We start from the raw sequence: 15,574 nt of genomic DNA, 5'->3' as shown, positions 1-15,574 counted from the left end.
GTAGTCGTAGTTGGTGACTCTCTTCTGAGGGGAACTGAGGGCCCTATATGTCGACCTGACCCATCCCATAGAGAGGTCTGCTGCCTTCCTGGCGCCCGGGTGAGGGATATTAGTAAGAGACTCCCTCAGCTAATTCAGTCCTCGGACTATTACCCACTGTTGGTAGTTCAGGCTGGCAGTGACGACATTATTGGAAGAAGTACAAGAGGGATTAAAAAGGACTTCAAGGCCCTGGGTCGGTTAGTCGATGGGTCAGGAGCACAGGCAGTCTTCGCCTCAGTTCCTGCAGTAGAAGGCTTGAATGAGGAGAGGACTAGGAAAACCCATCTCATTAATAGGTGGCTAAGGGACTGGTGCCACCGGCGGAACTTCGGGTTCTTCGACCATGGGGCAAATCCCAAACTGCCTTGTGTCATTAGATCTGATGGACTTCATCTAACTAACAGGGGGAAAAGGACTCTAGGTCATAGGTTGAAGGGGCTGATAAGGAGGGCTTTAAACTAGGTTTGAAGGGGGAGAGGGTTGAAACTGAGCTCTCCAGAGAGGAACCTAAAGGTGGACTACCCGAGATAAATGACAAATCAGCAGCCCAGCTGAAGTGCATGTACACCAATGCACGCAGCATGGGCAACAAACAGGAGGAGCTGGAAGCCATCATGCGGCAGGAAAGCTATGATGTAGTCGCTATCACGGAAACGTGGTGGGATGACTCCCATGACTGGAGTGCTGCCATGGGTGGCTACAGGCTCTTCAGAAGGGACAGGCAGGGTAGGAGAGGCGGAGGGGTAGCCCTATATGTTAGAGAATCTCTCAACACTGTAGAAGTTGAGACCACCAATAATAGGGCAGAATGCCTGTGGGTTAGAATCAGTGGGAAGGTCATCAAGGCCGATATCGTGATGGGAGTCTGTTACAGACCGCCCAATCAGGATGATGAGATCGACGAAATATTCTACAAGCAACTGGAGGATGTTTCAAAATCATCATCCCTTATTCTTGTAGGTGACTTCAACTTGCCAGACATCTGCTGGGAACTCCACACCGCAGAGAGGAGGCAGTCTAGGAGATTCCTAGAGTGTATTGAAGACAATTTCCTGCTCCAACTAGTAAATGAGCCCACCAGGGACGGAGCCCCACTTGACCTTCTTTTCACAAACAGAGAGGGGCTGGTGGGAGATGTGGTGGTTGATGGACGACTGGGACTTAGTGACCATGAAATAATAGAGTTTTCAATACTCAGGGATACAAGGAGGGTTGTCAGTAAAACCTCTGTGTTGGACTTCCGGAGAGCAGATTTTGGACTATTCAAAAGACTAGTTCAGAGTATACCCTGGGAAACAGCCCTTGAAAACAGAGGGGTCCAGGAGGGATGGACATACTTCAAAGAGCATATTCTGAAAGCACAGGAACAGGCTGTCCCAGAGTCCCGGAAGGTGAGCCGGCGGGGAAGGCAACCAGTCTGGCTGAACTGGGAGACTCTGAAAGAAATTAGGATTAAGAAGAGGGCCTATCAATTATGGAAAAAAGAGCTAACTTCTCAAGAGGAATTTAGGAATATAGTCAGGTCATGTAGAAAGAAAATCAGAGAGACAAAAGCACAACATGAACTGAATCTTGCTACCTCTGTGAAGGACAATAAGAAATCCTTCTACAGATACATCAATAGCAAAAGAAGAGGCAAGGAAAACATTCATTCTGTACTGGACATGGGTGGGAATATAGTTATCAAAGATGAGGAAAAGGCTGAGGTATTTAACACCTTCTTTACCTCAGTTTTCAACAGAAAGACAGGTTATCCTGTTGACAGCAGGCTTCTGGAGCCTATAGAAGGTGATAAAAATCTAAACAGCCCCCCTGTAATCCTGAAGGACACAGTCAGTGACCTCTTGAGCTGCTTGGACCTCCACAAGTCTATGGGACCGGATGGGATCCACCCAAGAGTGATGAGGGAGCTGGCAGAAGAGCTCGCCAAGCCTCTCTCTATCATCTACCAACAGTCCTGGCTCACGGGGGACATCCCAGACGATTGGAAGTTGGCGAATGTCACGCCAATCCACAAAAAGGGCCGGAAGGAGGACCCGGGAAACTACAGGCCCGTCAGCCTGACCTCAGTGCCTGGCAGGGTTATGGAGCAGATCATCCTCAGTACAATCACACAGCACCTGCAGGATGGGCAAGGGATCAGACCCAGCCAGCACGGGTTTAGGAAGGGCAGGTCCTGCCTGACCAACCTGATCTCCTTTTATGATCAGGTGACCCGTCTGGTGGATGAGGGGAAGGCAGTGGATGTGGTCTACCTGGACTTCAGCAAAGCCTTTGACACCGTCCCCCATAGCATTCTCCTGAAAAAGCTGTCAGCCCACAGCTTGGACAGGAGCACCCTGTGCTGGGTTAGGAACTGGCTGGAGGGCCGGGCCCAGAGAGTGGTGCTGAACGGGGCTGCATCCAGTTGGCGGCCGGTCACTAGTGGTGTCCCCCAGGGATCAGTATTGGGCCGAGTTCTGTTTAATATCTTTATCGACGACTTAGACGAAGGGATTGAGTCCATCATCAGCAAATTCGCAGATGACACCAAGCTGGGAGGAAGTGTGGACCAACTCGAAGGCAGGAGGGCTCTGCAGAGGGACCTGGACAGACTGGAGAGCTGGGCCGATTCCAACGGGATGAGGTTCAACAAGGCCAAGTGCCGGGTCCTGCACTTTGGCCGCAACAACCCCATGCAGTGCTACAGGCTGGGGACAGAGTGGCTGGAGAGCAGCCAGGCAGAAAGGGACCTGGGAGTCTGCATCGACAAGAAACTGAACATGAGCCAGCAGTGTGCCCAGGTGGCCAAGAAGGCCAATGGCATCCTGGCCTGTATCAAAAACAGCGTCACCAGCAGGTCCAGGGAGGTGATTCTTCCCCTGTACTCAGCGCTGGTTAGGCCACACCTCGAGTACTGTGTCCAGTTCTGGGCCCCTCAGTTTAAGAAGGATGTAGAGGTCCTGGAACAGGTCCAAAGGAGGGCAACCAGGCTGGTGAAGGGACTCGAGCACAGGCCCTATGAGGAGAGGCTGAGAGAGCTGGGGCTGTTCAGCCTGAAGAAGAGGAGGCTCAGGGGAGACCTCATTGCTGTCTACAACTACCTGAAAGGAGGCTGTAGCGAGGTGGGAACTGGACTCTTTTCACAGACGACCTTCAACAAGACAAGAGGACACAGTCTTAAGTTGTGCCAGGGGAGGTTTAGGTTAGATATTAGAAAGAATTTCTTCACGGAGAGGGTGATTAGGCTATGGAATGGACTGCCCAGTGAGGTGGTAGATTCTCCGTCCCTGGAGACATTTAAAAAAAGACTGGATGTGGCACTCAGTGCCATGGTCTAGCAACTGCTCCGGTGGGTCAAGGGTTGGACTAGATGATCTCTGAGGTCCCTTCCAACCCGGCTAATTCTATGATTCTATGATTCTAAGCTTGCTCCTAATGATTATTTCCCAACACCACCACTGAACATCTGTGAAGTTTCTGCAGTCTCGTAAATGCATACCAAACATCTCTAAAGCTACTTTGTGTGGATGGTGGGACCTCTGCATCTCCAATGGCAAATTCAGCATCTTTATTTTCTCCTCCAGCTTGTTCCAGCTGCCTGTCACCCCTCATCTCAGTCTACCATCTTTTTAGGGCAAGCTTTGGCTCTGTTGAGGTTTTGGGCAACCTCCTAAGGGATCCTGCTTGAAGATCTGTAGGTCACACTGGAGAGCAAACAAGAATTGAGATTTACATTTCAAGAGGAACATGAGGCATGCAAGAGCCTGGTCCTGGAGCAGCATCACCTTCCAGTGCCCTGGAAGAAGTGCAACTTGTAGACCACTTTGGTGCAGACCAGTTGTAAGCCACCTTGGTGAGGTCTTTGTGCTCCACCAGGTATCTGCAGAAGGCTCCAAGCAAAGTTGGAACCTATGGTCCCATCTGCAATGGTTATGTAGCCAGCACTGCCTGAAAATGGGGCAAGCCACCCAGCCCATGAAGGGGAAAAGAGGTCTGGAAGGATGCTGATGCTCCCCATGGCTTTGTCCAGATGAGAAGCATAGTGCAGGTCCCTGGAAAAATAAACCAGGCAGCTACAGCCCATCTCACCTGGATTCAGGGGTACCACTCCCTTTCAGTGCTTGGAATTGAAACTGTGTCTTGGAATCATGTCATCATCAAATGGTTTGGGTTGGAAAGGACCTTCAGAGGTCATCTTGTCCAATGCCCATGCATTGGAGCAGGGACATCTACAACTACATCACGTTGTTACGATGGTTGTACCTTGGTTATTTTCCCCTTCCTCACTTGCTCCCTTCCCCAACCCACCTCTTTTACCCTAGGAAAGCCACAAGATCTCCCATGATGTTCTCAATACTCAGAGTGAGTCCCTAAAACTCTGTTCCCTCCCAGTTCCCTTCTAATGGGATGCCTGGAGGAGACCAATTCTTCAAGCCATCAACTGGGTCAACTTTAATGGGCAATTCTACCACCTTATGATTACCTCCAGGCTCCTTTCTGTCCCCTAAGGCCACCAAATGAAGGTAGCAGGAGGTTCAAGCCAAGCAGACAGAGGTGACTTCCCTGCAGCAGATGGTGGCTCTGCAGAACTCCTTGACAAAGGACTTGTGGGAGCTTCAGGAAAGACTGGATGATCCACTGGGATTAACACACACTACTGCAGGATGAGGAAATCCTCATCATTGGAAAGAGGTCTTCTGATGGTCAATAAGACCAAAAATTTTATGCCACTGTGGAGTGTTTGGCTTGCAGGTGATTTATGGCTCCAAGTAAGGGCAGCACCACTGATCTTCAGGCACTGGACAGGGACACAACAAAAGAGATCCCACCTCAAATGGTTGGGACAGACACCTCAGGAGAGGGGTTTTACTGGGGGGGGAAATGCCATCTGGAAGAAAAGTTGTGCCCAAGGTTAAGAACCAAGCCCTGAGCTCCTGTCTAGCTTCTAATGACATTCCTGTCCTTTGTGACTGAGACACACTGGAGTTACCTCCCTTCTCTGTAGCTCATAAACTGATGTTTCTCAAGAAACATCTTTTCCCACATGGAAATCTTGTCCAGGCAGCAAGTGGAAATTTTGGACATCAATAGAAGAGCAGTAACTCTGGGGGAGAAAGACAAAATTCCCAGACGTGCTCAGCTCTACAGAATGTGTGGGACACACCACTGAAGGGAAAAAACCCTCCTGTTCATGCACCTTTCCTGATGGGATCATGATGAGAATTTTGGTCAGGATCAATATTAACTACTCTGAGCTTTCCCTGCAGATGTCCTAACAAATAGGTTTTGTTCCAGAAAAATACCAGACATAAGCAAGGCATCCCTAGAGATGATACAGAGACCAGGAAATCACAGAATGGTTTGAGTTGGAAGGGACCTTAAAGCTCATCCAGTTCCAACCCCTTGCCATGGGCAGGGACACCTCCCACCAGCCCAGGTTGCTCCAAGCCCCATCCAACCTGACCTGAGACACTGCCAGGGATGGGGCAGCCACAGCTTCTTTGGGAAACCTGGGACAGGGGCTCAGCACCCTCATACCAAACATTTCTTCCTAATGTCTCATCTCAATCACCCCTCTGTCAGTTTAAAGCTGTTCCTCTTCACCCCATCCCTCCATTCCCTTGTCCAAAGTCCCTCCCCAGCTTTCTGGGAGCCCCTTCAGGCACTGGAAGGTGCTTTAAGGTCTCCCTGGAGCCTTCTCTTCTCCAGGCTGAACAACCCCAACTCTCTCAGCCTCTTTAAGACTTCATGGAAAACACTCAGATGTGTTCACTGGCCATGCAAATTCCCAGGGGATACTTTGCACAGGGATTTTAACTTCTTTTCCATCCCTCAAGTTGGGGCCTCCAAGAAGTTTTAGTGAGGCTTCAAGGACACAAAAAACCCTCTGAGAAACTCCAACAGGACTCAAGAAAGCTATAGAACAAGCAAAGGGAATAGGTAGCATGACTGCAGATGAAATACAGCCCAGGCCAACAAAAAAATGATGCAAGACAACTTCTGACAGCACTCACTATAAGGATCAAGTTTTGGGATTAAGCAGGCTCAGGAGCAATCATCCCATGCTTCTGTGTGCATAGTGCATGTTTAAAAATCAAAATTTACTTCTCCTTTACTTGAAACATTCTTTTCCTCCTTGTTATTGATGACTTTTAAAGCATTCACTAACAGTTACCACTGGATTATTTCTTGTAAGTACCTCCAGAAAAGCTCAATTCCACCCGCTTTTTGGGTCATACCCAGGATTGAGCTCCCTCCAGCACACGCTCTTGGTGCCTTCACATCATATCCAGGGCCAGAAAGATGGATGAGAATGAAATCATAGGCAATGCATGAAGGGGTTCCTCAAAAGTCCCTCAAACTCCACCTTTACACTTCCTTTCCCCTAATGCATCAAGAAAATGGTTGTCCCAGAGCCATTCTTAACTGATAGAAACAAAGAGAAACTCACAGTGCAGCACCTTTAGGGTATTTGGAGCTGTAGGTATTTTAGGCAATGGGGGTACAAGAGGCTTTCCACAGCCCCAAAGGAAAACACAAAGACTAGAGAGTCCTCAGGATGTCTCCTGGTTCACCCCTGGTCCAAAGCAGGGAGACCCAAGGATGCACAGGAGGTCCTTATCTAGGGCAGAGCTGCCAGAGAGGTACCCACAGCACTGAGAGCTTCTCCAACCCTTTTTTTAGAGGTATTTTACTGCTTACAATGGGAAGACCATTGTTGGACCTTACTCTTCAAAAGGCCAAGAAAGTCAGGCAACACTCTCTGCTGGCCTGGACACACAAGGTTTGGATTCAGACTCCAAACCCTAATCCAGACCTGAACACCAGAGTTTTATCCCACTCCTGGAGAGGATCACACTAAACCCTGACCAATTTTCAGAGCAAATGAAATGCAAACATCTATTTTTGCAAGCCAGGAACACTTTGGTCAAGCTTTTCCTCAAAGTCATTAACCACCAATGGCCAAAACACATCCCACCTCCCTCCTCCCTCTTCAAGGGAAGGATGGCAGCACTTGAGCTGCTGCAGCACTGATTGTCCTATTGTTCCACAAAGTGGTTCCTCTCCAGCAAATTGAACAGTGAGAGCCATCAGAAAAAGCCCAGGTCAAAGAGACCACTGCTCGTTGCTGGGATTAAGAGGGAAGCAGAAAGAAACCCCCTTGAAGAGTCTTTGTGGCACTTCATGTGACATCTGGAAAAGAATGGCCAGGACAAAATAAAGCAGAGATGATTTAAATGAGGCAGCTCCAGGGAAGTGGTGTTCACTTGAGGCTTCCAGAGGAGAACTGCCATCTCTTAGAAATGCTGAGGCTCCTGTCTACCTGCACTCCCCCTCTGTACACACACTTTACCTGCTCTATAAAGAATTTGTTTGCCAGTGGATGTTGAATCCCTTCCATTAGGAAATGGAAAAGGTGTAGATGAGTAACACATCAGCTGCAGCTCAATGACGTTTCACCAAAAACAATCTTTTAATTTCTACCCTCTGCCAAAAGCCCAGGGACATCTAGGCTGAGATTTACATACATTTAGAAATCATCCTACAGCTCCTCCAAAGTCCCCCAGAGGAGAGGGACTTCACTCTTACTCAAAGGGTTTGACCCAGGCAGAATGACAAAAGCTCTGAAGGGACTTAAATGCCACCTCAGGCCAGTTTCAGATTGGTGGGACCAGCATGGGGCTCATTTTAACTAAGAGGCATTTCCCATCTCTTCTCCCCACCTTGCTCCTGCCCCAGGGTGGCCTCAATTCACCCCTCTTCTGATGCCAGGGCTGATGCCAGGGCTGGACCAAGATAAAGTCACCCTGAGTGAGTCCCTGCATCAGTGGAACCCTGAGCATCCTCATTGGGCTCCCTGCAGATGTGGGCACAGCTTCCCAACTCAAGCAAGGCATTTCCCAGTGGCCTCAGCCACCTGAGATGCCAGGCTGGCTTTTTCCATGCTCTTCCTCCTAGGAACTGAACTGAGCCTTGGGAGGCTCCTTCCCTTTGCTGTGGTCCTACCAAAACAGCTCCTCAATATCCTTAGTGCTGGGTCCCCTATAGAAACATAGAATGGTTTGGGTTGAAAGGGACCTTTAGAGATCATTTAGCTCCAAACCCTCTGTCATCTCCACAGCTGCATCCCTGTTTTCTGCCATCAGGGGCACATGGGGATATTTGGGATTTTATCACCTTTCTGAAGTTACGAAGGGAAAAGGAGTGAAAATTTCTGCTTTATACTACAGCTGGCAAAAAAAATTTGTAAAGTATCAAATGATGAATATGCTCGAGCTACAGTAGGTGGGGAAATTCTTATTGTAATCAAATCTAATCTGCTTCTCAATATATTTACAGTACTGCAGTCCTCACTGTGAATTCAGAGTGGGGTTTCAGAGCTGATGTTCCTGAAGCTGAGACTGCAAGGGGAGTAAATCTTCAGTTCAAGTTGGACTTTACTGGAAAGAGCAAAAGAAAAAAGAAGAGGGGGAAAAAAAGGAATAAAAAAGATGATAAAAAGCAAGAAAGAGGGAATGGGGGGAGGAAGAGGAGAGAAAAAGGGGAATAGAAGAGGAGGGAAAAAAGAAGAGGAGAGGAAGAAGAGAAAAAAGAGGAAAAAAAGAGGAAAAAGGACAAAATAAAGAAAAAAGAAACAGAAAAAAGTCAAAAAGAAAGAAAAGAAAAAATTGAAAGGAAGAAAAAAAAAGGGAGAGACAAAGGGCAGAAAGAAAAAGGAGAAAAAATAAAAAGAGGGGAAAATAAGAAAAGAAAAAGAAAGGGGGAAGGAAAAGAAAAATAAAAAGGATCACAAAAAAAGGAAAAAAGGGAAAAAGAAAGCCAGCATTCAAAAAAAAATTCAGAGAAATTATAGTTTCCAGATACTAGAGGAACAACCTCCAGTCATTTTTTTAAAAGTCCAAGTCCTTCCTAATCAGCTGCCTAACAGCCTGTGAATTATACAGCCACAAACCTCCTCCTTATGTCTGACATTTGCTGGTAGGAATAAATCAGGGCTGAGAAATGAGGAGACACTTTGGAGTTCCAAGGGTATTATCCTAACTCGAACCGTATTAGTGGTGGGCTGAAAAAAGGATGTTGTCATCCAGACAGAGGGACGATGTTCATAACCCCTGGTAATTTGTAGGACACATAATTTGCTACTTCCAAAATAGTCCAGCATGTGGGTTTGGGTGAGTTGGATTTGGTTGTTTTTTTTTATTTTATTTTTCTATTTTTTATTTGCTTTTTTAGTATAGAGCTGTGTTGTTTCTTGTGGAAAGAAATCTGCTCTGCCCAAGAGGAGCAAGAGCCTTTCAGCAGCTCATATAAAGCAGGTGGCCAGGCACTGTGCTTTTTTGGAAAGAACTAATAAAATAAACAAATGATTATAGAAAATGAAGATGAAACCAGCTTCTCTTTCAAAAAAACAAAACCAAAACCAATAAAACCAGAAAGGCAGAGGCTAAGTTTAGACTAAGCAAACGCTGATTGGAAACACACACCCTGCTGTCACCTCTGCTTCACCAACAGTTTTTAATTCCCCAAAATTAAAGCTATTTAGGAAAAAAAATCTATTTAGGAAAAAATATTTAATCTAGTTAGGAAAAAAATTAAATCTATTTAGGAAAAGAGACATCATCTGCACAGGACTGATCATCCCCCAAGCCCATTGCTGTATCAGCCACCCCTGGTTTACCTGCCTGTTGGTTTAAGATTAATCATTTTGGGGGGCTTGTGAAAGTTAAGATAAATTTGCTATCTTAAGCCTTCATCCCTACAGTCATCATCCCCCCACCATCCCAGAGCTCACAGCACTTATGTGGAGGTTGAAACTTTGGATCTGCTCAAGTCCCAAACTTTTAATTTTCCATGGGGAAAACATTAGGAGGTTTCTCGCCTGTATGCTCCAAGACCACTCAATTAACCCCTGGGTTATTAAATGGTGGAGAGTCACCAAAAAAAAAAAAAAAAAAGAAGAAATCAAGCCAAAACACACCCCAGAAAATAAAGTCCTGGAGCCCTAATGAAGCAGCAGAGTAGACCCAGTACACCCTTATATTTAGCTGCAGGCAAAGCCTTAAAGCAGTAGTACATTTCTTTTCCATGAATCCCATCAAAGCTACAAGATTCTAACCCCTCCAAACTCATGTACTTTGCCCCCTCCTCTGTCTCTGATGGGGAAGAGCAGGATGGTTGTTATCACTCTTTGATTTTTGTTCTCCTAACTCAGAAGGTTTGGGATGGATCAGAGACTCCCAAGTTCTGCTGAAGTTTCCTCAAGCTGAAATCTATTTGTTTGTTTGCTTTTAAGAGGGGGGCAAAAAAGTAGTTATCGGGCTTAAATCCCACTTTGGAATATTTGGAAAATGCTTAAGGGCTGACTGCTTGTAGAGAAACGAGATAAACCAGGTGCCTCGAATTGCCAGTGAGTGGGTGTGAGTCCACCTGTGCCTGATTAGGACAGGCCCCTATTGGGCATGAGCAAGACCAGGGGGCCAATAAAGGTGGGACACACACCCACAGAGAGGAGCTCAGCTCACTCTGGTGCGAGGCATGGAGAGGCCAGCAGCTTGTTGAGCCTCTGGAGCAAGAAAGGCTCTTCCCGCTACACTTCTACCCTGGAAGCGCTGTGTGGTGGCTGGAGCCCTGGAAGAGACCAGCAGCTCGTCGAGCTTCAGGAGCAAGAATGGCTCCTCCTGCTACAACTGCTGGTCTCAGAGGCTCTGAATTCCTCCCATCTCCACCTGCCCCAGCAGATAAAGCCTGGGTGGTGGCCAAAGTCAAAGCCCATCTGTGGAGGGCACAATGTGCTGGGACATCCCCCACAAAGAGCCAGGGAAAAGAAGGGAAAATGGGAGTGAGGAGGTAGGATGGGACCTGCCTCCAAGCCCTCTTGAGGCCACATCCCATCCTACCCACCCCACCACCTCCCTCTTGGCTTGGCAACTCCCTTTGACACAAGGCCAAGGGGGTGGGTGCTGCAGCAGCAGATGGCAATGCTCCTCTGCCAAGGTGTGGGGACAGCAGAAGACTTGGCCAGGCCATCAAAATCCAAAATCAGCATCTTGGCCACTCACACAGCTGTATGTAAGGCATTAAGGTCTGGAGCCAATGTTATCTACAGGAACATCTGGGGGAAAGAGAAATGAGTCCATCATGTCCCAGCAGAAACTGCTGCTGACCTTCCAGAAGTCTTTACAGAAGCTTCAGAGAAAAAAAATTAGAGGAAGGAATAGAAAATTTCATCTTTCTCCACCTTTTCCCTTTTCCAGAAAAAGTCAGTGCAGAAGAGTGCCTGGAAACCCCCAAGACAAAAAATCAGCTGTTGGTTTCCTGAGCAAGGACCTACAAAGCCTGTTTGTTTTTTTCAGCCACCCATTTTCTCTTTTTTTCCATCAAATGTGTCATAACACCTGAGAGCAGGACAACCACCAACCCCTGCCACCCAACCCCAACACTCCAACCAGCAACCACTGATGGATCAACCTCACCTTAGACAGTTATAGACTCAGAGAATCATTTGGGTTGGAAAAGACCTTGAAGATCAAACCCATCCCTTAACCCAGCACTGCCAAGGCCACCCCTGCCCTGGGCAGCCTGGGCCAGGCCCTGACAACCCTTTCTAGGGAGAAATTGTTCCCAAGCTCCAATCTAAACTTCCAGGTCAATTCCTCTTGTCCCATCCCTTGTTCCTTGGGAGCAGAGCCTGACCCCCACTGGCTCCAACCTCCTCTCAGGGAGTTGCAGAGAACCAGAAGGTCTCCCCTCAGCCTCCTTTGCTCAAGGATCAACACCCCCAGCTCCCTCAGCTGCTCCTGGGCAGACTTCTGCTCCAGACCCTTCCCCGGCTCTGTTGCCCTTCTCTGGACACACTCCAACCCCTCAATGTCCTTCTTGTCCTGAAGGGCCCAGAACTGAGCCCAGGATTCCAGGTGCAGCCTCCCCAGTGCCCAGCACAGGGGGACAATCCCTGCCCTACTCCTGCTGCCCACAGTGCTGACACAAGCCAGGATGCTGGTGGCCTTCTTGGCCACCTGGGCACACCCTGGCTCATATTCAGATGAATCAACCAACATCCCCAGGTCCTTTCCCTCTGGGCACTTTCTAGCCCCAAGCCTGGAACATTGCCTGGGGTTGGTGTGACCCAAGCGCAGGACCCAACACTTGGCCTGGTTGAACCTCATATAATAAACCTTAGCCCATTGATCCAGCCCACTAATCTTTCCCTCAGCCTCCTTTTCTCCAGGCTGAACACCTGTTCCTTCAGATGCTCCTCAGACAGTCACAAGTTCTTCTAAGGATGAGCAGGTTTGGTTTTAGAACAAGGTTGCACCATGCTGCAGTGACACAGGAGGTGGCTACTCCCAGATGGGACCACAAGTTGTCAATCGATGATGCAAGGAGCAGAGCAGCTTTTCTTGTCACTCAGGCCACTTTTGGAGGGGCACCACAAGAAAAAAAAATCATGTATTGTGTCAATGTGGAGGCATTTGGAAACAACCCAGAAAGCAGAGCTCTTAACTGAAAGAGATATTTTTGTTTGTTTGTTTTAAACTGTTGCTTGCCAGCCCAGGACCTCACATTGGGCATGTGTCTTGGTGTCCAATTTGCATGCCAGATGCTCTTCTGTCTTGCTAATTGCTGAAACAAAGTGAAAACTGAATCAGGTCCTTTGAGGTTGGCAGGGGCTTCAAACAGGGGCAACACTGAGCTAATTCTGCTTCCAGACAATGGAACTGGCAAATCGCTCTCTGCTCCTTTTTTTGGTAATAAAGCAAAACTGAAAGCTCAAGAACAGTGGTGAACACCTTCAGAAACTCCTTTGCACCTAAGGTCAAACCCTTTACTGACCTCCAGCTTGCAGGATGACCAACGTGGCACTCAAACCACCTCACTGGGTCCAGCAGTAGCTTTATTCAGAACCAGAATGTTTTGTGTCACCAAGCCCTTCCTTCTCCTCATCTCCAAGCTGTGCTCTCCAGCAGAAGTAAGAGAAGCTGAACAGGAAGCTCTCATCAACAGAGATTTTAAAAGGATGAGCAGAAGACTGGAATTAGCTGGAAGAGTTGAGCCTCAGAGCCTTAGCAAGGTGTGACCAAACCTCCAGGACCACAAGGGACCACCAGAAGGACTGTGTCACACTGCAGGACAGCATGAGATGGGCAACCTGCATGGGCCCACAACACACCAACTCAGGTCTGCACAATGGGAAGAACCCCCTTAAGAAATGATAGTTTAAACCCAGATCTTGTTTTTAACAGTGGCTGACAATGGATATGCAGGAGACATGCACAGAAAGGTTGGAACAGATGGAGATGCTTCCTTCTCCTGCTGAGCATCCATCCACCTATGAGAGAGGTTTTGAGGCTTAGAAGAGGCATCTGAATCCCAGAGCCCTCACTGAGCCTTGAATTCATCTCATTGCTTTGCAGACCCTTTTTCTACCTTTGGTGCCAACAAGGTCCCCAACTTCATCATGCACCATGTGAAAAAATAATTCCTTTCACCTGCTTTAAACCTGTTGCCATATAATTTCATTTTTAGAATGAGATGATGAAGCAACCATTCCCTGCTCTTCTTCTCCATATCGGTCATGGTTTGAGATTTCTGCCCATATGAAACCTCCAAGGAGAAGTTGGTTTGTTTTTTTTTTTATAGCCCTAAAAGACTTCATGTGTTGAGTTTCTCCTCTGACCACAGCTGCTCCATTTTTCCTCCATCACTCCTTCTGCACTGGGATGGACTTCATCCAGGATGGTCCTGCACCATCAAGTCCAGCCACATGTCTCAAGTTCTCCTTTTCTTCTCAACCTTCATCCTAACACCTTCTACCCTTCAATTTGCCTTTCTGACAGGGACTGTATCCATGGTGATGCTGAGATATTTCCCCACCTCTCTGTGGTTTTAATTACCAAAAAAACTCCACGAAGGGGGGGGAAATATTGGCATCTCCCTGGTCACCTCTTTCCAGATCATTTATGAATCTGTGGCAAAGCTCAGGTACTGGTGTGCATCCCTGTAGAATTCTCCTGGTGAAAAATGAGCATTTCCTTCTTTTCCCCAGTTTCTAGATTCTTCTTTAATCTCCCAGCCTCTTTTTGGCCTCCACTCTTCCTCAGTTTCCCATCACCTTTTGGCCTCCCTCCACCAGCTTCTGACCTCCATGCTTGCTCAGCCTCAATTCCTCCTCAGTTGAACTTTTGGCTCAGCCTTCCACCACCTCCTGGTTTCCCACCACTTTTTATTCTCCCACCTCCCCTTTTGGCTTCTCACCAACTTTTCTCCTTCACACTTCCTTACCTCAAGCCAACCATGTAAACCTCAACAAGAGGCTTCACCCTCCTGCCTTTGGCCCACACAACTTTGGACATAGTGATGAAGATCTCCTTTTTTCTCCAACCTAATTCTGAGCTGGTGTTCCCTCAAAACCTCAAAGCAAAGCTGAAGCCAGAACATTTCATTCCCCTGAGACTGTATGTGAGCTCTGCATTTGCAAGGGAATCCCAGCAAAGGTCCAGGCTGGATGGGATCTGTCACCACCTGGATAAGGTTCACCCTTCAACAGATATGGTTCCAAGTCCAAGAGAGCCCTAGGCAGCCTAGGTGCTCATCAAACCTTGTATGCACTTCTAATTGGGACCATCAGCTTCCTAAGTCCCCAGGATTTAAGGTTTCCTTCAATCAGAAATTCAAGGTAGAAACCACTCCCTCCATCCAAACATGGTTGAGCTTTGGGGCTCTGGTAAGAGGATTCTAAATTTTGCAGCTTGCCTCAGTGATCCCCACACACCAGATGTCTGCAGGGAAAAACAACCTTGTCAACCTTCTCCAGGTCCAAGCTACAGCCAAGCCAGAGCTTCACTGCATCTGCAGTGGCTTCCAAAAATAGAGGGGACCATCTGGGTGGGAGAAGAGAACACAGAAAGACATCAGAGAAAGCAAAAACTTTACCAGACTAGAGGCAAGTTTCGCTGAAATGAGGTGCCCAGAGAGGTGGGAGATGCCCCATCCCTGGAACCATTCCAGGTCAGGTTGGATGGGGCTCTGAGCAACCTGATCCAGTTGCAGATATCCCTGGAGTTGGACTGGATGACCTTGAAAGGTCCCTTCCAACCCAAACCATTCTGTGATTGTGATTTGGGCAATTGTGGACTGTTGGTTTAATTATTGAGCATGCATGTGCACAGACATGTGGATGGCTGCTCTACTAACCAGGACACCATGGTCTTATGGGCAGGACAGCATCTCCAGCCTTTTCCATCCATCCTTGTAGATATTTATGTTCCAGCCACCTGGATAAATTCTATGCTGACAGAGCTTACCCTCCCTCTGTTGAATTTCATTCCTGCTGGTTGGAGGGAATGAAACAATCTCTTCTTTTTTTTATTTCATTCCTACCCTGGGGTTCAAAACTCTTTCAAGGATCTCCAGGTCACAATCCCTTGATGTTACCCAAAGGGAGACAACATTCTGGGGCCAAACCCTGCTTCTAACCCTCAGGCCCTGATACCAAACCAGAGTTGGAGCACATTAAGCACACAGGACCTGAGTGTTGAAGATCAGGAGT

This window comes from Calypte anna, chromosome W (genome assembly GCF_003957555.1).
Source record: "Calypte anna isolate BGI_N300 chromosome W, bCalAnn1_v1.p, whole genome shotgun sequence".
Lineage (NCBI taxonomy): Eukaryota > Metazoa > Chordata > Aves > Apodiformes > Trochilidae > Calypte > Calypte anna.
The sequence above is the reverse complement of the archived record's forward strand: the minus strand, read 5'-3'. Positions refer to the sequence as shown.